This window comes from Anas acuta, chromosome 4 (assembly GCF_963932015.1).
Source record: "Anas acuta chromosome 4, bAnaAcu1.1, whole genome shotgun sequence".
Taxonomy (NCBI): domain Eukaryota; kingdom Metazoa; phylum Chordata; class Aves; order Anseriformes; family Anatidae; genus Anas; species Anas acuta.
Genome location: NC_088982.1, coordinates 58212655 through 58238600, shown reverse-complemented (window position 1 = coordinate 58238600; position 25946 = coordinate 58212655). Strand labels below are relative to the sequence as shown.

Sequence of the window (25946 nt, the reverse complement as noted above, 5' to 3'; positions counted from 1 at the left end):
ATAGGCCCGAGACTTTTGCAGAGCAGGTGCACTTCAGGGATGCTTCTCTGAAAGAAAGTAAGGCTTCTGTCCACTAGCCTGAAACTCTGGAAAAAGCTGTGCTTTAGTAACAATACAGTGTCAATTTTTATGAATTTCCAAGCTTGAACTTGGAAGGACCTAGTGAAATCCTTTAGAAAGAGTCATTGACTTTTTGTTAGTTAGGGACCTAATTAATTTTTTGAAATACATTTTTCTTACCATTCCTCAGTCTCACTGGGAATATGAAAAGGGTGCCAAATAACCCTTTGGCATCTGGGGTGAGCTGTACTTTTAAAGGTTGACTTGTAGTTCATTTCACTCATATTTTTACTCTTCAGTCACTTGAATATAACATCTGCCATTTTTGTGGATCAAAAGCTTTCTGTACCCTGAACTTTGTCTCTGTTGATTTTAATTGTTTTATGCTGCATTTTATGGTTCGTGCCTAGAACACAGATGGTAGATATTTACCATATATATAAAATTATTATTATGCTGCTCACATCACATGCCAGGCGCCACTGATGTAGTAAAGAAGGAATGCCTTGATCTGCATAAATTTGTTGCATACATTTTCAGTATCTCTTTATATTTTTTTTTCTCACCCCTTCTTATTCTCTTGTTTTGTACTATATTCTGCAATAAACCACCCTAGATATATGCTTTCCTGTCTGTTCATTAGCCCTTGATTAAATGTGTTACTTTGACCAGACACTTCCATTGCCTAACTGACCCTCTCTCAAGCAAATTGTGTTGATTCTACATCTGGGTTGCTCCAGTACGTCTGGAGCAGACACAACCTGATAGATGTCATCTTGCAAATATGAATACTTTCAATCATGAAAATTTGGGCTTTATATAGTTTCAGAAAAAAGCTGTTGTAGTGTGTGTACTAACCCCATGGCTCAAGAAATCTGTTTGTGCTGCAGTCTGTATGTGTATCTGATGTTTAGGTACACTGTATGATTTACTATCATGTACAAGCCTGTTCCTCCCCTTCTCTTATAGGCTTTGTTGCATTTCTCCAGTACCTTTCAGCAGCTGGCCATAACACATCTTCCTTCTTGAGTACATGTTAACAAAAGTCATCTCTCATGGTAATAAGTTCTTAGGATATGCACATCTGTCCAGTCAGATGTGGAGAGAGGCCAAACTACTGCAAATGCAGTCAGCCAAATATGTCATTGCTGGTGGTTTACAGTAACTAAGTGGATTTAGATGAGAAAGGAAAACAAAACAAAAATGAAGGTCAGCCTATAGGTCCTCGTTCATGGAGCTCGTTTCATTCAGAGAGAACCTTTCCAGACAACTGATGCATCTTCTTGAATCCCCCTTCTCCAAGCATTCCATATCTTATTGGTGCTGTAACATGATAGTATCTCTGGAGTTATTAAAGCTCTACTCACCACCACAGCATAAGCCCTCGAAAAGCCACCAGTCACATAAAGTGTGCACTTTTGCAGTTATTTTATTTGTGGGATTTCTTTTTTCAGTGTGCAGCTTTAGAGATATTAGAAAATATATTTAATCCATTCAGCTGGTAGTCTCTTGAGCTGCTATTCCTATTTTAGTGTTGCTACTTGGTTGAGTTTTAAAGCATTCTTTGTTCATGAAGCAGGACCAAAGAAAATGCTCTTGCTGTTTGAGTTTTCTGGCACTACAGAGCTAATATATTGTGTTGTTACGAGCAATAGAGACTCTTAATATGTGTTCACATTTTGGAAAGATTGTAACTTGAATAGATTCTCATGGCCTAATTTTAAACTGGTTTATGCCACATGCTGTTCCATTGACTTGGCAGAATTCAGTCCACTAAATGCAATTATACATGTGTAACCAAAATAATTTTTTTTTTTTTTCTCCTTATGTCCTATTTGTGCTCTCAGTTATATGTGCATCCCTTGTACAGCCACACAAACGCAAAAGTAAATTTACCATGAAAAAGTCTGTTATGTTTTAAGTGTGGCTACTGAATGCTACAACTACAACCTTTATGTGCCACATAACACATGTATGTAGTTACTGTGTAAAGTTGTTAGTAAATTGTTCCAATACCTATGGGGGCCTACAGGAGAGCTGGGGAGAGAAAGAGAATATCAGGGAGTGTAGTGACAGGACAAGGGGCAATGGGTTTAAATTACAGGAAGGTAGATTTAGATTAGATATAAGGAAGAAATTCTTTACAGTAAGGTTGGTGAGGCACTGGCACAGGTTGCCCAGTGAAGCTGTGGATGCCCCATAACTGGAGGTGTTCAAGGCCAGCTTGGATGAGGCCTTCGCCAATGTGATCCAGTGGGTGACATCCCTGCCTATGGCAGAGAGTTGGAGCTGGATAATTTTTAGGGTCCCTTCCAAGCCAAACCATTCTATGATTAACTTGCTTAAGCACAAATTTATGAAATAAAGCTTACAACATTAAACAAATACAGAAGTACCAATTAGCAGAATGCTATGTTTTTCCACTGTGACAGTTTAGATTGTGTCTTTGAATCTGAGAAAATTTTCACACTGAATGCACAAAAGTTGTTGTTTGTGCTAACTGATGTGTATGAGAGAATTAGCAACAGTCACTGAATAGCTTGATATTAAAATTAATTAGGAGTAGAGATAAATGGTCCACAATGTAAATTTTTTGGAATGAAAAAACATGATCTTTCTGTGATGATGGCAGCTAATAAGCATTTTACCATGTAAGTAGTAGATAATAAGAAATGGCCAAAAATAAACATAGGCAAAAAGTGGTGCTAACTTAAAACACAAACACAAGGCTCTTTGTTTTAGTATCATCAATGATCAGTGTTTTGACAACTCTATAGTGCTGCTATGCATTGCAAAAATCAAAGCAAGTACTTTATGAAGTACTCATTAAAAAACTAAAAACAAAACAAAACAACAACAAAACAACATGTAGCCTATAGAGCTTCACTTTCAGTTGTTACACGTTAATTCACATATCCAAAAAAAAAAAAAAAAAGCCATAGGTGATTTCTTAGAGGCATTTCAATGTGGTATAATTTGTATAGGGAAATTAAATCCATTTTTAAAAGTTCATTTTTTATTGCTATTTACAGTCTATTTTAACTTAATTCATAATAGAAAACCCAGTTTTGTGCATATACATAAAGTCATACTTTAAATAATTTATTTAACCTTGGTTTATTGGAAAATACATTTTATAACTTAAAGTATATATGAAAATTCAGAAAAAAATGGAACTAATATACTATTTCTGATGAGAAACACTTCATGCATCAGTACAGCAATAGGATTTTCATTATGTGTGATAAATTATGCATGTAATTTTTTTTTCAAGGCTTTAGAAATTTCCCTTCCTTGATTTGTCAGATTCTACAAGTTGCAGCACTGGCTATGCTAATTACTGGTTGATTTTTCCAGAATAAGTCCTTTGTAGAGGTTATCTCATATTTAAATTGCAATGATTGAACTATTAAGGAAATTCTATTTCAGGAAAGTCCCTTCTCTTTTGCTTTGTTACCTTGTCTTTTTCTTTTAAAGCAATGTTATTAGTTTTTACTCTATTGCCAATTTTTACTGTATTACTGTATTAATGGCAACTGATGCTACTTTTATAAGTAAATAATTGTCACAGTACAGTATTTTCTGTGAAGGAGATCAAACAGATTCAGAAGCAGATGTAGGTTCATTCTTTTCTTGTTTCTGTTTCATCATATAACAACTCAACAAAAGAAATAGGTCCAAAGAATATAAAAGTTGATTCTATGTTTGTTACTCAGAAGATAGTCCATGCATCAAGTCATCTCTGTATAACTCCACTAACCTGTGTGAACTTGTCCCTCAAAGACCCCAGTGACCATTACTGGTTTGTTATTTAATTGACCAGCTTTGCTTTATTTTATTTCAAGTAGATTCTTATTTATTTATTTGCCCACATTCTCTCATTAATACCTTCCAGTAATTTGTTAAGTGATGCGAGTTTTGTTTTTCTGTCATCCTCTCCATTCTGCTGAAAATCCTTTGTTGGTAAGGCTTTTTGCTGTTGGTTGTTGTTTGATTTCATTTACAATACTTATCACTATAGCAAAGAAATACAGCTAACATTTGTAGCAGAATTTTTGGGAGTTATCTCCACCAGATAGATAAAATCTGTTGGGTCCTATTTGCAGTAACTATGATATTTGTGGCAGCTGGGGGCACTTTGCACCCCGAAAAGTGAAGCCTCAAAGATGTAATAGGCAACAGTTAAAAAGACAGATGACCAATGTCTCCATGAGAGCAGATTTGTTTTAGCTTATTGGAAACAAGTGAAGAAACACATGAACTTCTGCAGAAGTGTGAGAAATTTCTGACCACTTGAAGTATTACCTCCAACTTTTCAGATGTTATTGTAAAATAAACATTTTTTCATTGTACATTTTACTTAAAAGGTCTTTGCAGAAATGTCTGTGTGAGATCACTGTGAATGCAAAATCAGAACAAACTACACGACAAAAAAAAGGAAAAGCTTCCTATATCTTTTGGATTTTTTTTTTTTTTCTGGGATATACAGTATGTGATGAAAGAAGTTAGATATCTTTTTCTGCTTCCCAAGATCTGTAAATAGCTTTCTTTCATGTAGGTGTTCAAAAAAAATTAAATATATAAAACTAGAGTGGTAATCAGAAATATATTTTGTAGTGATGGTATGATACTTAGGTTATTACTTCACTAAGGACAAAAGTTAATTGAAGTTCACCTAAATCATGCTCCAAATAAATAACTTTGGAAACTACTAATGGCCATAGGGTCATGGAATGATCAGGAATGAATGCCCTGCAAGAAGACTTTTCTCCTAGGCTTTATTTGTTTTGCTTGAGACTAGTTGTGTTGATGGAGACCATTTTTTCCTTTTTCCTTTTTTTTTTTTTTTTTCCTAAACAAATTAACTTTGCAATTGGAAAGATCCCACCTCTTTATTGCAGTCTGTCATCTACTCACCATCTAGAAAAGGTAGTTCCATATTTTTGGGGATGTGTAAATAATTTTAATACAGTTAAAAAGGAGAAAAACAACATCAGGTACTCATGAAACCATTCAAATTCTGTTTGGAAGGAACATCTTTTTGTGTTCACTTTATATTATAGTGGTAAAACTGAGATTAAATATGTATATATTTTTCTGACTTCAAGAAAGAAATGCAGATTTTGAACTTGGAAAGTGAATGAAAAACCATGCACATCATATTTCATTTCTACTTTGCCCAAAGATATAACAAAAATATAGTAGTGTTCTCACAAAATGGTTTAATGAACAAAAGGTTTTGAATTCCTATCTGATAACCATTTACAGATGGATGTACAAAGGCAATACTTCAAAATGTAAAAGATAATCAATGTGAATAAAAATTGGGCTTTGAATACTTTACTGCAATGTTATTACTTCCTCTGCATGGTGTGTTTCCAATTTGGAAAAATAAAAACCCAACTGTGAGCAGGAAAAAAATATATCCTTCAATAGTGACTCCATTTGTTGAGAAGATCTAATGGTTTTATTTTCATGCTTAATGCCTGTGAAGTTCCACAGACCATAATTTCTAAATCCATCAGGAATACCACTGTAGTACTGTTGCCCTCAAAACTATCTGTAATGGATTGCTTTCTTTTGATTTGTAGAGTGACATGGCAACCAGGATTAACTTTCAGCCCTCCCCCTTCAAACATGTATATATTTTAGACCCCATTAAAAAAATTAAAAGAGGAAGTTATAACTGTTAGATTAGATCATGTTTTTGAGTTCTGGACTCTTAAGATCTCTGCACCCAGGCTGTTAAAACTAGAAGATTGATACTTAATGATGTTTCTTGCCCTTTGTTCCCCCTGTCTAAGCTATAAAACAGATTTGACAACCTCCTTTAAAAAGTGCTTGAAGAAAAGGAGAAGACAAATGAGAGAAAGGAGGGAGAAAATAGATTCCAAAGAGAGGCTTTGGGATCTGAAGAGTTGGGGAATGATTCCTGAATTTGTCAAGTCCACAAAAAATACCTTACGCTACATATGTTTGAATCAAAAAAGGTATAATTTTGATTAAAATATTAGTTAGAAACAACCTAGGTTTCATATCTAACTATATACAAATCTGCTGCTATCAAAACATATTTTCTATAGGTGGCATCTCTGAAATTAGTAAATACAGAATATAAAACATAATTTTAGACATGAGAAATCCTTAATAAAATGAGCAATTTGTCCAAAATAATTGTTCTAAATTTAAATACAGGAATATAAATAATAATTTAAATACAGGATTTTATTTCTTCTATGTTTAAGATATGTATTAGCCTAATACATTCCATTTTATTGTTTAAACCTTATTTTAAATATTGGTTGTGGTTCAGAGAAGACTGAGGAAATAGATTACAGAATTGTTAGCACATGTTTTGTTGTGAGGGATGTAAAGAAATCACAAACATAGTGTCTTTAATTTTTCACAAAAGATGCTATGTATTGGAAGGCTCCCTGCTTTAGCAATGAAAGGTATGGTAGAACAAATTGCTAGAATTTGAAATGAGAAAAATTGAGAATAATCTAAATCCAGAGTTTTTAGCAGAAATACCATGAGCCACTGTGCATTCTGTGCCACTGGAAATTCCAAGTCAGGGTGTAGTTTAGGTCTTTGGTGTTTTTTTTTTTTTTTTTTTTTTTTTTTTTTTTCCTGAGATTTAATTCAAACACAGTTTTTGGACTTGAAACTGATATTAATTTGTGGAAGGTTGTGGTGTGCCATATGCAGGTCAAACTGAATGCTATCATGAGTTCCTTCTTCCCTTAAAATCTGTGATTTGGAGGGTTTTTTGCTTATATAGCTTCAGAGGAGGTATTTTCTGGGAAGTAAGAAAATAAAAGGCAAAGAGGAGAGCAGAAAGTGAAGGTGAATTAATTAATCTATGGAAATGACCTTTTCTCTTAAGTGTGTCCAGGTGGAAGAATAGATTAAGTGAAAACTTTTCAAATGGAAAGGCTTAGCTATCTGAGCAATCACTCTCCCAGTGCTGCAAAGCCTGTTACCTAAAAATGCTTAAATGTATTAACAGATTTTTTTTCTACCTTTCCTATGTGAGACAGCACAGGGCTAAAGTATGCTGTGAGACACATCTCTTTGAGCAAGCTCCACTTTATTAAGATAACCTTGGAGTTGCCCAGCTGCTCCTAAGGTCTTATGTCTGCAAATCCCAGACTTGCTCATTTCCATCTTGCTTAGCTTCTTCTTTTTCTCTTTTTGGATCAGAAAGTAGTTCTAAATTGCTGTTATATTGGTCAGATTTTGTATTAATTCTAGACTCCTTAATCTTTTCACACATCCTAGAGCAACCTAGTGTAGTGTTTCTAGGTAGAAATCTTCAAAATGTCATCAAGATACAAACTTTCTCTGGGTTACCTGTCAGGCACCAAAATATAACTTGGTTATCATCCAGTATCAAAAGCTAATCCAGTAGAAATAATCAAAGTAATGGACTAAAGGTACAACACGGTTGATGTCCATATATGCCTTTTTAAAATTAAAAGTGACTAGATGAATTTGGCCTCGATTAATTTACATCCCAGGGACAGCAGACTTGAGAAAAAAAAAAAAAAAAAAGAAAGAACCTTTTCTGTATTACCAGTGAATCATTATAATACCTCGTATAGTACCTGGTTTAATAATTTTCAAGGGAACTTAGTAATGATCTTGTAAAAGGAAAAAAAAACTCCCCATCCTTTTTATACTTCTCAGAGGTGTGTAAAACCTGGGCTACCTGAATGACATTTCAGCCTAACAAAGAACAGTAAAACTGAATCAATTCAAGACTGGAAAGGAAAAGATTTTCCATGTTCCTGACTGTCTGGTCATCAGTTTCCCTTCTGGCTGAGGAATAATTAATATATTAACAACTTTTAAGTTTCATCAAAGAAGAGAACCAGAAGGATGAAAGCAATCCCAGTAGTATCCCCACAAAGGCAAAAAACAAACAAACAAACAAAAACAAAACAAAACAACTGCTGTGTGAGCTCAGTGCTTATTAGATGACAGAAGCTTCACACATGACAATGACTTCTGAATGGCTCAGCTATTGGAAAAAATATCCTCAGAGTTCATCCCTTAGAAGGCATCAGAAATTCACTGCTTGGTCGAGTGTTCTCTTCCTTGCAGATTTTCTGACTTGAAATCAGATTGGAAATTCCCTTGGAGCTATGGCCTTCGTAATAGTGCCTTTCATGTGATTTTCTGATGTCTAGATCAGAAATGATGAGCTCATTCTGTATACTTAGTATAAATCAATTGAAACATCATGGAATAATTAAGCAAAAATCCACTGGAGATGTAGCAGCATTACTCCTGCAGGTTTTGTAACAAGTACGTAAGAACTAATGTAAGAACCATAAACAACAGAATTTCTACAGTACCCCAGATCTGGTCTATGAACACTTGACAAATTCCTAATGATGCCCAGTCTGTGTGGGGCCTCCTTTAATGGCAGCTCTGTAAATTAGCCAGCAGTTAGTTTTTTTCCAGGTTTCTGTTAAAATGATGTATGATTGGACAAAGACAAATCACAAGAATATGTAGGGAAAGAAGTCTAAGAAGGGGAGGCAAGAGGGAAGCCATGCAGCCTATAGCCCAATTTACTCCTCCTGGAAACGTTCTCTTTGATAGTCTGCAAGTAGTTTTTACTGATTTAACTCTACTGAGTTAAAGGGTCAGCCAAAGGTGGAGTTTTAAACCCCTGTGTGAAAGAACTCTGGAAATATGTTGAGGAACGAACCCTAGCAATTGAATCTTACTCCTTAATGCCTTTCATATAGAGACCAAACAAATGCAACAAGCTCACAAAATCTGTTCATTTTATAGTTACAAATAGAACTGATTTTTTTTTCTTTTTTTCTCAGAGATGGCACCAAATTGAGAAGCTCTTTTGATGTATGTTTTAAAAATTCCAGGGCTCATCTCTTCTTGACTCAAATTTATTTTTTGTGCTTCTACCAGTCTTTTTATTGGGAAAAATGAAAGCTTTTCCCCCTCTCGTCCTTAATGCAGACAAAGCCCTTTTATTAAATTTTTTAAATTTAAACCAGCTGCAGTATTAATGTTCTAAATGACAACTGCTGCAGCAGTGGCTTTATACTGCAGGTTGTTGCGATATGTTAAAATGGTATTTTGTATGTTAGACCCAAAGGAACCCTGATGGCATATTGGATCAGAAAGCTTAAAATAAGACAAAAGACTCCTCCCCCTCAAAAAATCCCAGAGACAGAAAAGGAACAAAACCCACCCAAACAAACAAAACCCTAAACACACCTCTTTACCCCAGACACCCGACTCCATACAGATTTATGGGACTGTCCCAGAGGTCCGGGATGAATAATGTGTAGCATGTGCATAAGAATGATAGATGAAACAGTAATGGCTTATGTCTCTGTTAAATACAATGTTGTAAAAGCTGTGCCTAAATATGTTTGTTAGACAGGTCCTATTTCTTTTGCTTTCTTGCAGTTTCTAATATCCTGGGCAGATAAGGAAGGTGGTAACTTTGGAGGTTTTGGATTTAAAAAACCTGTAGTGCACAGCATACTTTGAAAGGTAGCAGTAAGACACTTTTAAATTTCAAAATACAGTTCAGAAACATTATGTTTTCTTATACCCTCCAGTTCTCAGTAAATATGACTGAATTTCAGATTAAGAAAACAAAACAAAAACAAAACAAAACAAACAAACAAAAAAAAAAAACAACAAACCAAACCAAAAAAAAAGTGCAAAGCCCCCAGGAGTGTGAGTGGGAGATAAGGATCACAGTGAGTCACTCTGTAATATTCTAACTGAAAAGCAAAGTGACAGCTGCCTTGTCACAAAGGCTCCTTTGCATTTAAAAGTACAGATTATATAGATAATACAGGAACAGTCTCCTTTCCACTTTGTATTCAGCTGACAGAGTTCTGTAAATGGTGAGAAACAATTTTGGGAAGGACGTAAAATTTTTGACATTCCTTTTCATTGCAGGTAAGATAAAAACTTGTAAAATTTTGAGTGGTGAAGTGAGTACAGAACAAATCATTTCAGGTTGATTTCATTTCAATTTCACCTCTTCAAAATTGTAGCTGCATAAATTCCACTAAGTAACTTCAAATGGAAAGGCACTATCAAATAGGACAATTGTAATATTTATTCCTGTAATGTGGGATGATTTGACACTGTTAGCACTGTTTATGTATTATTAAATGTTACTTGTATCTCATAATATTCTGCAGTAAGGAGGACAAACACAGATCACTTGGGGAACCAGGCAACTGGAAGAGTGTCTTTACCAGGAAAGTATGGCCGTCTGAACTAACTGGATATTCAGTATATCTGAAAGGAATTCCTTAATCAGTATTCAGTCTCTGGCTTATTTTGACTATGTATTCTCAAGGTGCTGGCTCATTTGTGTGGCATAAATGTTTCAGCATGATGGACTTGTGTTTGAATGCAGGTTGCATTACTGATGAGCTACTGAAAACATAGGCTTTCTTAGCCTATTCTTTTGGAGAAGTGGAGCCATTCTAAGACCATTGGGACCTCAGGCTCTCAGTCAAGATATGGTATACCTGGGAATCTGAAAACACAAGCAGCAGACAGTTTTTAGCACTCTGGCATGGGACTTGAAGGCATAAAGATGGGCTCAAATGGGCTTGTACAACCTTATTGTAAAAACACTTCAGAACAGTTGAGTCTTCTGGGTGTAAAACACTATAGGGGGCTGAGCTAGAGTAGCCATTTACTTGGTTTCCATGTAGAAGGATGGATAAATAACAAGAATGTTTTTTTCTTTCCTGAAGAATATGGAGAAAGACACCAAAAATTGTGTATTTTGAGACAAGAGCAATTTCTTTTCTGTATGCAAAAGTGAAAATTCCATTTTTGTTTCTCCTGCTATTAGAACTGAGATTATTTCAGTGTCAGAGCTCTCTGCTAATGTAGCAACTTGATCAATTCTGTAATTCAATCTCAGTCCACCAATGCAGATTTTGATTTTGTGTTTGAGACCAATCTTCAAGAAAAGATACTCCTGATATCATAGATAACAAGGCATGAGGTGCAGAAGTTAGAAATATAGAACAGAGACATACCTGTAACAGCAGTTTCTTATTTGTACATAAGAAATATAGAAAATGATAAGTGTTTTATGCTAGTTCCTCACAGTCCATATTGAAAGGCACTTCATGATGAGGAAGAGCTGTTGGAAATTTGTTAGTAGATTTTTCTTGCTCAGTATGGCCAAACCCATTTTTGCTCAAGATCAATGTAGGAAGACAGTGCCAGCAGGCATTAAAATGTGACAGGTATGAACCACCCACCAGACTTGCAGGCAACGAAATAATGCATACTGATATGTGTCACTGAACTTATCTACAAACTGAGATTGTGTAGTTTCTACAACAGGTTGTAAGTGTTTTGCAAATTAGATTTTTATAGTTCCACGCTCTGTATCAGTTTAGCTTGAAATTCAGTATTCCCTTTGCTTTCCCTTTTCTCCCCTGTAAACTGTTATCTCCCACACTTCTGAAGACCTGGGCTTCCTAGGAGAGCTCAATTACCTGCAGAGGCAGATGTGCTAAATGGCAATGCAAAGATGATTTGTCCAAGCAGATTTGAAAGCTGACATCTGATAGTACCTGCAGCACTGTCAAGAGATGAGCACTGTCAACAAGCTGTTAAAAATGACTCCTAATAGCTGAACAAAGTAGATGAAACATCAAGAAAATTTTCTCGTTCTTACTGATTGCCTAATTTAATTGGTACGGTTTTATTGAATTTTTTAATAGAACAAAATGAGATTTTAATGTAATCTCATTGAGGTTGGTTCTAATTAGACATATTAATTTATTATGACTTTCTTGGTTAGAAGAACTTAAACAACTCATTAATTTCTTTGGTATGAAGTTATTTTAGACAAAGTCCCAGAACCTTCCAGCTATGTGTAAAAGCTTGGTTATATTCGTGGGTACTTAACTGTGAGCCTAAAAAAGACTGTGGGAAGACCAAATAACTCATTTTGCATATTCTGCTATAATTAAAACTCTAAGATGATGTAGAAGTATTGAAACCCTCTGAATTTTGTAGGTGCAATTCTGCAAGCTTCTTGGCCATTGATATATCACTGGTATTAACTGTTGACTCCTCAGATCACCTGAATTTTGAGGTTGACAGTACTGTATCAAGTAAAGTAGAGACATCTCACGATGTTCTGACTTGCTATACATGCATAAGTAACAAAGGAGGGAAGTTGGGCTTCAACCTCATCTGAATCATTTTGCTCTGCCTACAACCAGCTGTAGATGTTGTGTAACACTGAGGTAGCTAAAGGAGGCTGTGTAGTTTTTGTGTAGGCTTTATATTCTTTTGGATCAGCTCCTGAAATGTAAAATAGTGATAAGAGAGGGCTAATTTCCAGTTTCATAGAGATGTTGTCAGGATAATATGTTTAATAAGTCTGTGGGTGTGCTAAATGTATGTGTCCTAATAAGATGTCCTTGAGACTTCAGCAGTGATCCGTTACATCTTCTTTTATCTGAATTTTAATTTTTTGATTTCTCAGGCTCACTTTGGTAAGAAAACTGTGCCCTTGTGATCCCCATTTCTCAAGTCAGATTTCATCCATAGTTGTTTGCAGAACATGTCCATAGATGTGTAAGACATAGAAAAATGGTAAGAATTCAGAGTTTTAGAAAGATTGTTCAATAACTCTTCAACTTGTTTTAGCTCTTTAAACAACTGCTCACAAAGGCATGAAATGCAGCTAATAAGAATCCTTCTTGGCAGCAACATCTACAAGTGGTCACTGTGGACATGCTAGGAGTGTGTCTGGAATTCCAGTTTGGTGATGTTTTATTGCAGTGTACTAGCTGGTGTTTCTCTTTTTTGCTACTCATCTTTCTTGGGCTTGATTGAAAGCTGCCCCTCAGTCTTTAATAGGTACGATAAAACATTGGTCTTACAGAGCATTGCTCTTGCTGCTACTTTTTTGCAGTGTTTGGAACATGATTTAGCCCTTATATTTCCTTTTATTCTACCAGCAAAATAAGCCATGTAGGAGGATGACATGAAAAAGAGTTTGATAGGTAGAATTAGGAAAAAATCCTTATGGTTAGCTTGAGCTCCTCTTGCATGACACAGAGACACCTTTCTGCTAAATCAGACTTGACTGAACACTTGCAACAGGCTGTGAATGCCCTGATGTTTGACAGCTCCTGTTTCAGGTTTCCTACATGAGAGCATGATTCACTATCAACTGATCCACCCCTGAAATTGAATCTTAAAGCTTTCTGCAAGTTCTATGCTACACTCTCGTCATGCTGGAGGGAAATAAGTCTGTTGCTCATTCTGACTGTGAAATGAGCCAGTGCTATATGATTACCCTTCAGTTTGACTCTGGGAAGTAACTTGAACCTCATCAGATTATGAATTGTTTGGTTTCCCTCTGTAGGTGCACACTCTTTTCACAGGCTTTCTGAAGTGTTGCTGTAATTGCTGATTTGTGTTGATTTTTCTTTTCATATAACACCATATGCTGCGTTTGAGAGACGTGTTCATAAGTTGTTTTCACACAGACTATGTCCAGATCACACACACACTTGTGTTGCTGCAATTTCCTCTGAAAGTCAGGAAAACCTGTTAGAGTTGTGGACTCGTTAAAAGGCAAGCTTCTTGTGAAATTCAGTAGGCAGCCTGTGTAGCTTAAACAAAGGTGGAATAATATAACAAACGCGTAAATGAATTTGTGATAGTTTCACATTTGTGTCAGCTCACTCAGGGAAATAATAAAGTTTCTCCCCCAAAAAGGAATTAAAAAATGCTTTAGGTGAAATGTTTCCATTTTCATGGGGAAAAGCAAGTAGGAGAAAATAATTGCTTCCAAGAAAAAAAATACATTAAAAAAACCCGCTAAACTGAAAAAAGTTGTCATAAATTTGAAGGAGGATGAGTGTTTATGGTGATAAGAATACCCCAAAGAAAAGCAAGTGTTAGAAAGGAAGTCTTTGGAAATGAATTCAGCTCAAAGTTTTAAGTCAGTCTCAATCATTAAGATGAGATTCGTGTGGGCGACAGCTCACCACGTGTCTCTCTCTAATGGAGCTTTAGAGGAAAGTAAAGGACATGTCCAAGGCTAACTGCTGTCAGAGGTGGGACCTGGGGCTGGAGTTATAACCGTTCTGACAATACCCACATGCCTATATCTCTCCTGCCTCCTACCATTCTCTCTGTCATTGCTCAGACACAAGCTATTTTCTCTAAGTCAAGTCAATACCTAGGCCATTATCAAAACAACTTGATGAGACACAAAGACATTTTACAATACTTTTTCAAACTTAGAGAAATAAATTCAATAAAAGTGCCTCAAATCTTTTGGGAGAAGTGATTGTCCAATCATTTAAGCAACATGTTTGTTATGAAACCTCTGAACATGTCTCACTGGGGGCAGAAGGAGATATATTTGGTTATTGAGCTTTCTTTGCTTCAGAAATGTAATCGATACCTGTATAGGCAAAATGAAAGTATCCATTATTGTGAGATTTAATATGTAACCAGGGTGTGCATGATAGGGAGAAGAGTATAATTACTGGGGGAAGTGAGTTTGATATGATTGCTATAAAAGCAGCAATAATTTCCTTTGCTTCGTGTTTTAGCTTTCTTGAATTCACAGAAGGATCATTGGATTCTTCCTGAGGTATAAATAAAAAAATCTTTAAGCACAACTGGGTAAGTTCTTTTCAGTTATTTAACATAATTACCATGCTTTTTCCTTTTGAGTATGTCACAGTGGTGCAGGTAGAGATGGTGGGAAGAAATTCTGTTCCACTTGGGTACAATATTGCTGACCATGGGGATGACGTATGGATGTGTGAAAGTGAACATAGTGCTCATGCAGTTTACTTGTTAGGCTTGTTAAACTGTAATATTTTGCAATGAAAAGAACTTTTTAGGCAGTTTATAGCTTGGCCTCCACCTCCCCAAATTCTTGTTATCTGCTGGTCTGATTCATCTTGCTGTCTTTTAATCTCTGGTAGCAGGAGATTTTGAAGACATTTAACAAGGTTTTCTTGCTGTTAAACTTTTGTTTGGGGAAACAGGATACAATTTTCACCTGACATTTCATAGTGCCCTTCTAGGAATGCTCGGCAGGCCCAAGTTATGGGAATTTTGGCAAGGGAGTTCCTGAAAATCCAACTCACTCCAATGCCCTCATTTGTGGAACTGCTGAAAAACACAGTGCCAGTCTGAATCTCCTCTGCAATATATGGCTGTAGAGTATACTGGGACAAATCTCTTCTTGTCCTTTTTCTAAAGAGAGCTTTTTCATGTATGTTCAGTGCAGTAAGGGAAAGAAAAGGCATTGTCGAGAATTTTTCTACTTTAAAACTCTTTTCATTCTGACAGGGAGTTAAAGCTGCAGGTTCTGAAATTCTCTGTGAAAGATGTAACTGCTGTCTGTGGTTTGGCATGGATCACAAGGCTGATTGCTAGGGAGATACAGGTCTTGGAGTGCTGGGGAGATAAGGAGTTGCATGAGCAATGCAGAAAGGAGACATTGAGGAGCTCCAGAAGCACCTTTCTGCATAAGTCTGTCATGTGGTTTGCAACAGAGCCTGTGGGGAGGCACATCTTTGGCATTTCCTATTACTTTCTCAGACGGATTGTGGTTCCAGGTGTAAGTGGATTGGAGTAAAGGTGACTGAAGATATTGTCCATTCCCTGCACCCCCCTCACTTCCCTCAGTCCTATAGGGACGATAGAATGATGGGTCCTTGTCCATGTATGTTGGAAATGATCTTCAAGATCATCAAGTCCAGCCATCAACATGACCTACTGAGTCACATCACTAAATCGTGTCCCTTAGTGCCACATCCACCTGTCTCTTGAATTCCTCCAGGGATAGGATCTCCACCACTTCCATGGGCAGCCAGTTTGAATGCTTTCTTCTCTGTAAAAAAACTATTCCTAATGTTCACCCTAAACCTTCTCTGGCACAACTTGAGATCATTTCCCCATGTCCTATCTCTTGTCTCTTGAGAAAAGAGACTGACACCTTCCTTGTTGCAACCTTCTTTCAGGTAGTTGTAGAGAGCCTCCATTTCTCCAGCCTAAACAACCCCGTTTTTTTAACCTCAGCCATTCCTTGTAGGTCTTGTTTTGTAGTCCCTTCACCAAATGTCTTAGCTAAGGAAGGCCTATGGTGCAAGGCCACAGGTCTGGGGTTAGCTACAGCACATACTTGCCCTACAGGTTGAAGGCAGCATCATCGTAGCAGTCTTCTTGCATTCAGGCAGTACTACATGGGTGCATTTTTATTCTGCAAAGTTAAGCTTTTTCCCCAGACTGCCATTTTATTTTCGTGGTGGGCATTAGTTATAAAGATAGTACTTTGTTCTTTATTAATTTATTGTGATATTGTCCTGTGATACCTTAGGATGTCCTTCTTCATGAGTAAACATGTTCATTTATGACTTCTAACATTTATGGCTTCTAAAACGCATAGGAAGGGAATGCCTACAGTCTCCCATCACCTTGCCTTCTTGTGAATTTCAGGAAGGTACTAATTTAGCAGTAGTAGTATAGCCATTCATGATGACGTTGTTTCTGGCAGTGGTGTTTTCTGGCAGGAGATAAAGGCTAAGACCAGTTATAAATCATCTCCTAAAAGTAACAGAAGCCTTTTTATGCATATTATCTGGTTAGCTGTTTACTTCTTGGGCATGTATATGATGAAATACCTGGAGATACTGCATACCTACCAGCTAGTCTATAACTGTTACAGTATCTGATAAATTCAAGGGCATCTAATCCAAAATCACATTTGGTCTGAGAGTTTATTTTAGACATTTTTCAGAAGAAATGCAATCTTACTGCAAGATTTAAACAAATGACTTTCAGCTCCTAGAGAAGAATGTTGTTTTGCTTCTGCGAATCGCATATAATGAAAAGCAAAGCCTAATTGCATACTAATGTCACATTCTGAAATCCTGATTAAAAATCATACAAGTTTAGGCATAAGAAATGTGGACAAAAGGTGAACTTTTTGCTCATAGGCTTTATTATTCCTTATAGCAAATTTGTCATCTGTTAGATAATTTTGTATTCAGGGCTTTTCTAATGTTCAATTTATCAATGAGACTGGCACTGAATTCTTTTTTATTTTATCCCAAGTACCATCAGAGTAGAAGAGACGAGTCTTCTGTCATGGACTGACTACTGCAAGATCAAAATTCATGACTCTGTTCACTGTAATTTTTTTTTTCTGAAATTTTTGTGTTCTCTCTTTCAGATTATATATATATATATATATTAATATTTAAGCAGCTCTTTCAGAAGAAAGCAACCATATTTTCATCTTGCCTTTCTCTATAACCTCTGGCAGTCACTTAGCTCTTCTGTTCCTTGGTTTAATTGCATATAGAAAGTGAAGGTAATTACCCTCATTGAGAAATATTTTAAGAATTATCCTTCTACAAATAAAAAGTTTCAAGGGGTTAGTGGGGTGAATCAGAAGAGAGCCAGCCTGCTGATTAATGAAAGATCAAAAAACAACGCTGCTGGATGGCTAGCTATGCAAGCCTTCAGCTTGTGGTTTACTGAACTTTACAGTTTGAGCAGAAGATCATGAATATATTAAACTGTGAAAGGATTGCAAATTGTATCTGAAATACTCTTCTCAGCTTCTGTTGGAACTGGATATAAAAGATCTAATAAAAAGACTTCCATCTATGGTATTTTGTTTCTTTCAAAATGGGGACACTTCTGCTTTATGTTCATTCACCTCACATGGAACAAATGGGAGCCATAGTAAAAACAATCTAAATTCATAATTTCCCCTTATTTTGTTTAAGTAATAGAGTGATTTAGTTGAATTAATTTAGTTTTGCATATTTAATTTGAATTTATCAGCATGTATGAGGCTTTAAGATAGGCTTGTGTCAACTTGGCTGCCTGAGTTACTGGCAGAACTAGAGTAGAAGAGAAATTGAAAGCAATGATGCTTTAATTTGCTAAGCTGTAGCCTTTTGCCAGTTGTGTACCTGGGCAAAAACAAGACACAATTTATGACTCTAAAGTGTTCTGAGAAAGTGAAGAGAGCTGCTGACTCTGCAGAAATAAGAGGCTTTTTAAACATATGTTTAGTGCAGTTGTTAACAGATCGGTAAAATGTAAACGTAAATGATTGTTTTAATCCTCCTAAACATTTTCTTTGGCTGATCTCATGTATTTCATGCTAAAACTGATTTTAAACATGTATATAAGCAGCCAGCTCCTTCCAAATCACTGCAACCAGTTTCTTCTGCAGGAAGAGGCAAATACAGCAAGGGCTAGAAGAAACTGGGTTAGATATTGATTTTTGACTCTGCCTTCTTTCCTAATAATAAATCAAGAAGAAATGTGTGAAAAATTATACTTCTAAGTTGTTATGATGAAGTATTTCTAAGGACAGCACAAGAAGATAATTCCAGGTTTTAAGGAGGACTCCCTTCCTCCCTTCCTTCTTGCCTCGCCTCTCCTTTATGTAGAACAGCTGCTTTCAGCTAGCAGCCCAACCTCCTAAACTCTTCCCAAGATCATCAGTGTGGGGGGTAAGGGGAATATTTTGGGTGACATTTTGAAAATGTCACCCAAAATGCTTTTCTTGTTCTTGCAAAGTAGATACTGCCAGTATTCAATTGAATGCTTTTCCATTCTTCCTCCTAATCTTTTCAATAATAGTATTTATTTAAAGTACTCCATGATGCCACAAAGCCATGAGAGATGAGATAGCTTTGCTGTGGTTCTAGGACTTGATCTGAGAGGACTTCCCCGGCTTTTCTAGTGACTCTGCTTACTGCTTCAGGTGTGCCTTTGTGAATGTGATTTGGAAATGGAATCACCAGAGGCTCGTGATCTGAGAAGTGAGGACAGACTTCAACCTCTCTCCATGTTTCCTAATATGTAATGAACCCTGCCCAGGAGAAGTCTAGCTAGAATATTTGACAGTTGACTGAACACTTATGATGCGTGGAGTTTGGTAATCTTATGGGCTTCCTCACAAAAAATACAAGTAGAAAGAGAAAAGCCTGCCTAATGTAAATCTACCTAGGTAGCCGCTAATGTTCAACGAGGTACAAATGGTCTGCTGGTGTTTTCTATTCTGCTTTCCAGAAAATTGAGAGTGACTTGTGGTTTGAGTCATAGCCAGAAATGAAAACCTTCTTCCCTGTGCTGCTGAGCACGTCTGTCATTTTTTTGGGGGTCTCAACGAGAAAGTGCAGACAGGTCCATGCTGTATCTCAGATGTCTGAGGTAGAGTAATTGGCTAAGGGGAGAGCTGGTGCCAATTTCCTCTGCACTACACCAAGAAGAAGTGTAGCTGGCAGCAAAAGACTGCAACCTTAAATATGTACTGACCGGGCTGAGAAAGAGAATGGCTTCCCATAAAGGCTTGCCCATTGACTAAAAGGGGAGGTTGTGTGCATCATACAGGCTGACCTGCTGGCTGGTCCTTCTGATTTTGGTGGGTACTGTAATGCAGTGGGTACTTAGTTCGCGGGGGCTTATCTGGGTCAGGTTCTGTACCCTATATCTGCACCCCGTATCTATGACCAAGTGCCTTTAGGGTTTGTATCAGTTTGTATTATGAAGAGTAGTGCAGCCTTATTTATTTATTTATTTTTTCAGCCAGTAATTGTGCTTTTAAAAGAATTCTGCACTAACCACCTCCCCATGGTGGAATAGTTAATCCTTTTGATCCTGAGCAGCAGTAATAACACCTTGCCTGTGTCTGAGACATTGATTGCTTGCACACAGAAATTAAGCAAGTTATAGAGTGACAAATTACACGTTTTAATGTGGGTCTCCTGCTATATTTTTGGCCAGCAGTGCAAAATAGTCATTTACAAACTTTAAAAACACTCTCCAAAGCTGTATAAGGTAATAATAAGTATAGTTTTCTCAAAATACTTTTGGTTGAAATGTCGTTGATAATCCCACTAACAGCGAATTTGTAATAAAAAGTGATTGTTCTATGCTGATGTTGAAATTACCACTTCACAAAATAACAAGAAGAAATTTGTCACTATGGTTGCTTATCTAAATATAGAAATCTGTTAACCTTGTGTTAGTATGTTGATTTGGTGTTTAGTGTATTGGAATATTTAAATACCCATTGTTCCTTTAGTGCTTAGTAACATTAATGCTACTATGATTTGTTCCTTGAAATGCATTTATTTTGCCTTATTTTTTAACCTGCACAAGGATTTACAGGATTTAGGTTGTACATTTTAGCAAAACAACCTGAAATTCATACTACCTCTGAAACATGCAGTAGGCAATTGGTGAATTTAAATTACTTTACCAGAATGTGTTTTATAATGTATCTACACTGATTTTGTTTAAAATTAATTCCATGAGGACTTCAACTTACAAGCCCCTGGCAGCTGCTATATTATCATCATTCATTTTTTTCTCCTTTATTAATATAGTTACTATTTTAACATTTTAAGTTCATTAAAATGCAAGGTTAAATTGCCTGTTGATCACTGTGGTTGCTGTGCAAATAAATTTCCAGGTCTTTTCCCCATCCTTTCCCTCCTGCTCTCCACATCCAGCTCTGTGGACTCCATTTATCTGTTGTTTTGCTCTATTTTTCTGCCTAGCACAAAGGATGTTTTCCATGCCTAAACCAACTAAAAAGTTAATGTCTATGACTGGGAGACTGTACTGCAGTTTTGTTTGGTGGAGGAGGGAGTAGGAATGTTAATGCTTTCAATTTTGGGGCTAGATTTGCAAAAAGAAGAATTGCTTTGTTTTAGTAATCTGATGGGTTAGGGAATAGAAAACCAAAGGAGTGTCCTAGCCAGTTGTCTATGGACCCTTGGTTTGTGAAGGTTCTTTCAAGGATCTGACAAAAGTTTTTAAAAATGTTTTTTTGATTCACCCACCACATTCCCAGGTCTATAGCTGTCACTGTGAGGGTTGGATTTTAGGCCCCTAGGAGATGAATTTGGTGTTTTTAAAGCATTGCAGTGGTGTACCTTGTGAGTGGAAGCTTTGCATTTGCCACAGCCATGCTGGGCTTTTAATGTTCATTTAAAGAGCAATTTAATGCTGACAGCATCAGATTTGATGCAAGCCGCCTATTTTGCTCTGGTTAAAGGAGGACGTGTGTGCCCTGTGTGCCTTCTTGCAGGGAAAGGGTGATGTGGCCTCGAGAACTGAAGCAAGCCAAGAAACTCGCCAAGGCATGGAGTGGAGCAGACGTGCCACTCGGTGTCCCACTGCAGACAGCCACACTTGGGCTGTGTTAGAATCATTACAAAGGCTTAGCTGGGAAGTCTGTGGCTTTTAATGCCATTTCATGGTAGTAAAACTTGGTGTCCCACCAGCTAAAAGAGTTGGAGTTTTAATAGAATAAGCATTTGATTAATGAAACAACGTGTACTGTACAGAAGAAATGATCATAAAAAGCTGCTTTTTAACTGCCTAAAGTACCTTTTGCAGCTTGGAACCTTTTATCACCTTGTAAATCGCCCCTTGAGATGAATAGTTGAAGTTAGACAAGGCACACTTCCATTACCAGCATATCCTCCTTCAGTTATTATTATAGAGCCTGGGCTTGCAGCTGCTTCAAAGCTGCCCTCCTCACCAACACATTTTTACATCTTGCTTTCATTATGCCAAGGGCGCATTCTGTGTTATTGCAGGGCCTTTGCTTTTAATAATCTTCTCGATGCAAACACTCAGACCTGAGGGAGGTCCACTATTTCTCCTTAGTGTCACGTTCCTGCTCTTGTAATGTGGTGACCGTTTTTATTTATTTATTTATTTATTTTGCCATTTTTGTTTTATAGGTATTGTTCAAATGTATTAGTTAAGAAAAACTTACTCGGGAGGAAAGGAAGATGCATAATAAAGCCTGTAACCTGAATATAGGAGAGAAAACAAAGTTATATCATTTTCATTACGAAGGATTGAAAACTTCTCATTGCTTTCAGTGGGAGTATAAGTAGGAAAATAAAAGACATGACCCTAACAACAAACAGATGGCATTCCCTTTTCTGTGATTTTGTACACTTTTGAAGTTGTAGAGGAACCGCATAAGCAGTCATGCTTTCAATTATTTTCCCCACTAACAGAGGCAGACACAAAATTTATTTGTTCTTTCTGACTGATTACTCTTCCATTCCAGTCAGTGTGTCTGAGCTCTAAATTCTCTGCAGTGAAAGAAAGAGAAATAAACTGCAGAAACTTCTTGGCTTCAAAACCAAAGGAAATATTTGACTAAGTTTAAATTCTCCTTTTGTTAACCTCTCTCTTATTTTGCCCTTCTTAGGAATTAAAGTAGTGGCTGCAATGACAGGGCTTCAGTTTAGCCTAGATGAACACCCAGAAACTTTGCTTTTCTATAAGAGGCACCTCTCTCCAGAAAGAACTGAAGAGCCTTGCAATTTATTTTTCTTTGCTTTTTCCATCCTTATCCTTGCTGAGATACAAAATGAGCAGGCAGATTTAATCCTTTCCCTTCTCTGTAATTGTAACAAGTCTGTTATCTCATGTTGCTACTATCCTAAAAGTTTGACCTTAAGAATGGAGAATATGGTAAATCCCATAAAGGCTCTAAAACGGAAATATACCACAATGTCAGAGCAGTCAAAATTAAAATAGTATGTTCTCAGTACGGCTTTGCATAGCTGTTTTATTCATAGTACTGATAAGCTTAGAAACAAGAGTATTTTATGTTTCCCTATACTTTTATGAAAGGGTCTCAAAGCACTTTACAGCTGTAAATTAAGAAACACTGCAGCTGCTGGTGGGGAAGGGAGTCACCATCTTGCAGACGGAGAAGTAAAAATATGGAGGGGGGAATTAACGTAACCGATAGCTAGAGGCAGAAGCAGGGAGACAAATGCGATTTTTGATTCATGTATCTGGATTCTAACAGCTTGACAGTCATCCCTTGCAACATGTATTTTCATGTAGTCTCCAAAAGCATTCTGCAACTACCTGTGCTGCGGTAAATCAGCAGTCATGGGAAAGGACATGAGTTATTTCTCTTGAGTTAGGTTCCTGACTCTGCTGTTGACTTGCTAACTTGCCTCTGCGGTTTACTTATCTGGGTTAAAATCATGCACTGGTATCCTTGGAAGAAGTAGATACATACAAACAGGTTAGCTTCTCTACTGAAGAATATCTTGAGGGACGGAAGAAGCTAAATAGCTGATAGCTGTCACATCTCTGCGTGCAGGTTCTTTTTCATCATGCTCCAGAACTGATGATAAGAGCTGCTCCCTGTTACTTCAGAAACCAATGGGATTTTTTGTTTGGAAACTCTCATTGCCTTCCTTCTCTCTCTCTCTCTCTCTCTCTCTCTTTCTTTCTATCTATCTATCTATCTATCTATCTATCTATCTATCTATCTATCTATCTATCTATCTATCCATCCATCCATCTATCCATCTATCTATCTTTTTTCAGAAACAGGATACACTGAGATAAGAAACAACTATGAATATACTATAGAGTTTATTTGTGAAAAAATATTACTGGGAGCCTCTCTGCAGCACGTAAAGTGACATTCTTTTTTTGTGGGGGAACACTAGGGAAGATGTTAATCTGCATATATTGATGTGTACTTATGTATTTTGTCTAGCTACTGTAGGCCATCGCATAGCACCCGTCTCATCCTCATCTTAAAATGTCTAGATTAGGCCTGATGAATTGTGTCACTTCATTTCATAGAAAGAAAGACTTGAATGACTTGCTCAGATAGCTTCATCCATGCTCTATGACTCCAATGTTAGATTACGCGTCAACTCCCCTCCTGGCTGGCATAGCTCACTTTTGGAAAGCTGCTTTATCTATAGCTCTTGGCCAGAAGAGTTAGATTCCATTTTCCCTCCTTTTGGTGAGTTTACCTTAGTTAAAGTCTCAGGGCAAAACCCTCAAGAAAATGTATTAACAGTCTGTATCAAGCATTATTTCCCACAGAATACAAAGAAAATAAGTTAAATCTGAATGGAACGACTATATCCCCTGTGCTTTATAGCATATATTATACTGCTCTTTCATCAAGCAATGATTTAATAACCCAAGCAGGCCTGTTCAGGATTTATGTCAGCCTTTTGTGTGAAGAGCCACTGAAAACTCCCCTTGCTTTCCTCTTTTCCTGTTCTATTAATGTGCAGGGTATTGCAGCCTTGATCTTGGAAATATTTCCAAGAAAAGCAATGTAGTATAATTCTCTGTATGAGAATTATTTCTAGTTCTCAGTGAAACCTTACCATCCTAGTCAGCGACGGTTCCTAATTAGAAATAAAACAATCTGCTTCACTTTCATTAATTTTTCAATGCAGCGTTCTTGCTGTGCTCTTTATACATAGTGCACCCTCTGAAGCTTTGTGTTTTGGTGATGCCAAACATTATTTCAGTGAAATGCTAGCAAGTTTTTTCTGTAATGTAGCCCTATTCTTCAGGCTTCAAAAATAACTCCCCACATGCTTTTAGACACTACAGTAATCAGTTTGGGGTGTTAATGACATTGGTTTTAGAAAGGGTCCAAAGAGACAAATATCATGCATGGATGTAATAAGGCTGGATTTTTTTAAAGAGAATTTTAATGATTTGATTATCTTCTAAGAGAATTGAGGAACAATTTCAGTGTTAAAAAAGCCTTCTGCTGGAAAAAGTTTGCAGAATCAGAGGTAAGGATGACTAATGCTGTTCGCAAATTCAGTGTGTCCCATTATCTGATGCTCTGCATGTGTCACAGAGAATTAAGATCTAAGTGATAGGTTTCCATTACAGTATTGCAAAAGATTTTTTTTAGTCATAGCATTTCTTTTCAAGGGAGTGAGAGTAAGCTGGCTAGACTGGGAGGTAAGGTACCTCTAATAACCCTTAAAAAAAAAAATAAAAATCCCTTTCATCAAGTACAGAGCATGCTAAGGACATTTGGATTTCTATACCTGAGCAACAGAAAGAATGAAAAGAGGTAAAGTAGTGGTATTATGAGACAGGAGAGGATTTCCCTGTTGCAGCTGGTAAGGTTGATTTGAAAACATATGATAGTTGTAATCTAAAAAGCCAGTCTAGACATGACAAAATTCATGCACATCCAAAGTAGCAGGCCATTTGGACCTCAAGTGGAAGCCTTCCTATTGACTTTGGTGGTCAATGGAACAGGTGTTTTTTACCTTTTCCCCAGTTTCTTTAAATACCACTAGAAGAAACTAATTTTTTTGCCTCTCTGCAGAAAGAATTATTTTTGTTGCTTGGAACCAATGTGGAAAATATTGATCTCATAATTTAAGGACTAACAAGAATGGAGAGAAGCTTCCACAGTCACTGAAAACCAATACCTTTGGCCCCTGCTGTGTTCTCTGTGTCCTTTTTGGGGCTTGCTCACTCTTTCTGAAGCTGATCCTACTTGCTGATTATTCTTATAACGGGGTGCTTAGTTTTGTCTGTCTTTCTGTCTCTTTCTACTTGGCCCTTGTCTTTTCACATGCCCTATCTCAGCATTGTTAGCTGAGCACTTTAAAGAGCTGGGTATCAACTATCAGAGGGGTTTCAACACCAGGCTGCTTTTAACATCTCAATTTGCAATGTGTACTATAGATACACATTGTATAACACTTAAGGCAGTGGAATTATTGGCATATTTGCCCTTTTTATTCAGCAGAGACTTTTATTGAAGTTGCATGAATATGTTAAAATGCAAATACCTCTTTTTACCACTTCAGGATATTTGAATGATTTTTAATATAAGTGTTCAGTAATGGTTGTGCAAAGCAAAAATATTATATATTTCATTTTTTTGAGAGTTTGTTTAAAAGCAGATTGCAGTAAACAACTAGCAGCCAGTGAAATAAATGCTGTGATTTCTTTAGCTTCTCTGAGAAAATGCATTGTCTTGCTAGCTGTCAGGTGTTGATTTC

At 36.8% G+C, this 25946-nt stretch overlaps 1 long non-coding RNA gene across 2 annotated transcripts in view; it reads left to right on the top strand.

Annotated features, from left to right (window-relative positions):
* The window catches only part of LOC137856258 (uncharacterized), a 98874-nt gene that overhangs the window by 41681 nt on the left and 31247 nt on the right, over nt 1–25946 (top strand). The window lies entirely within an intron of this gene.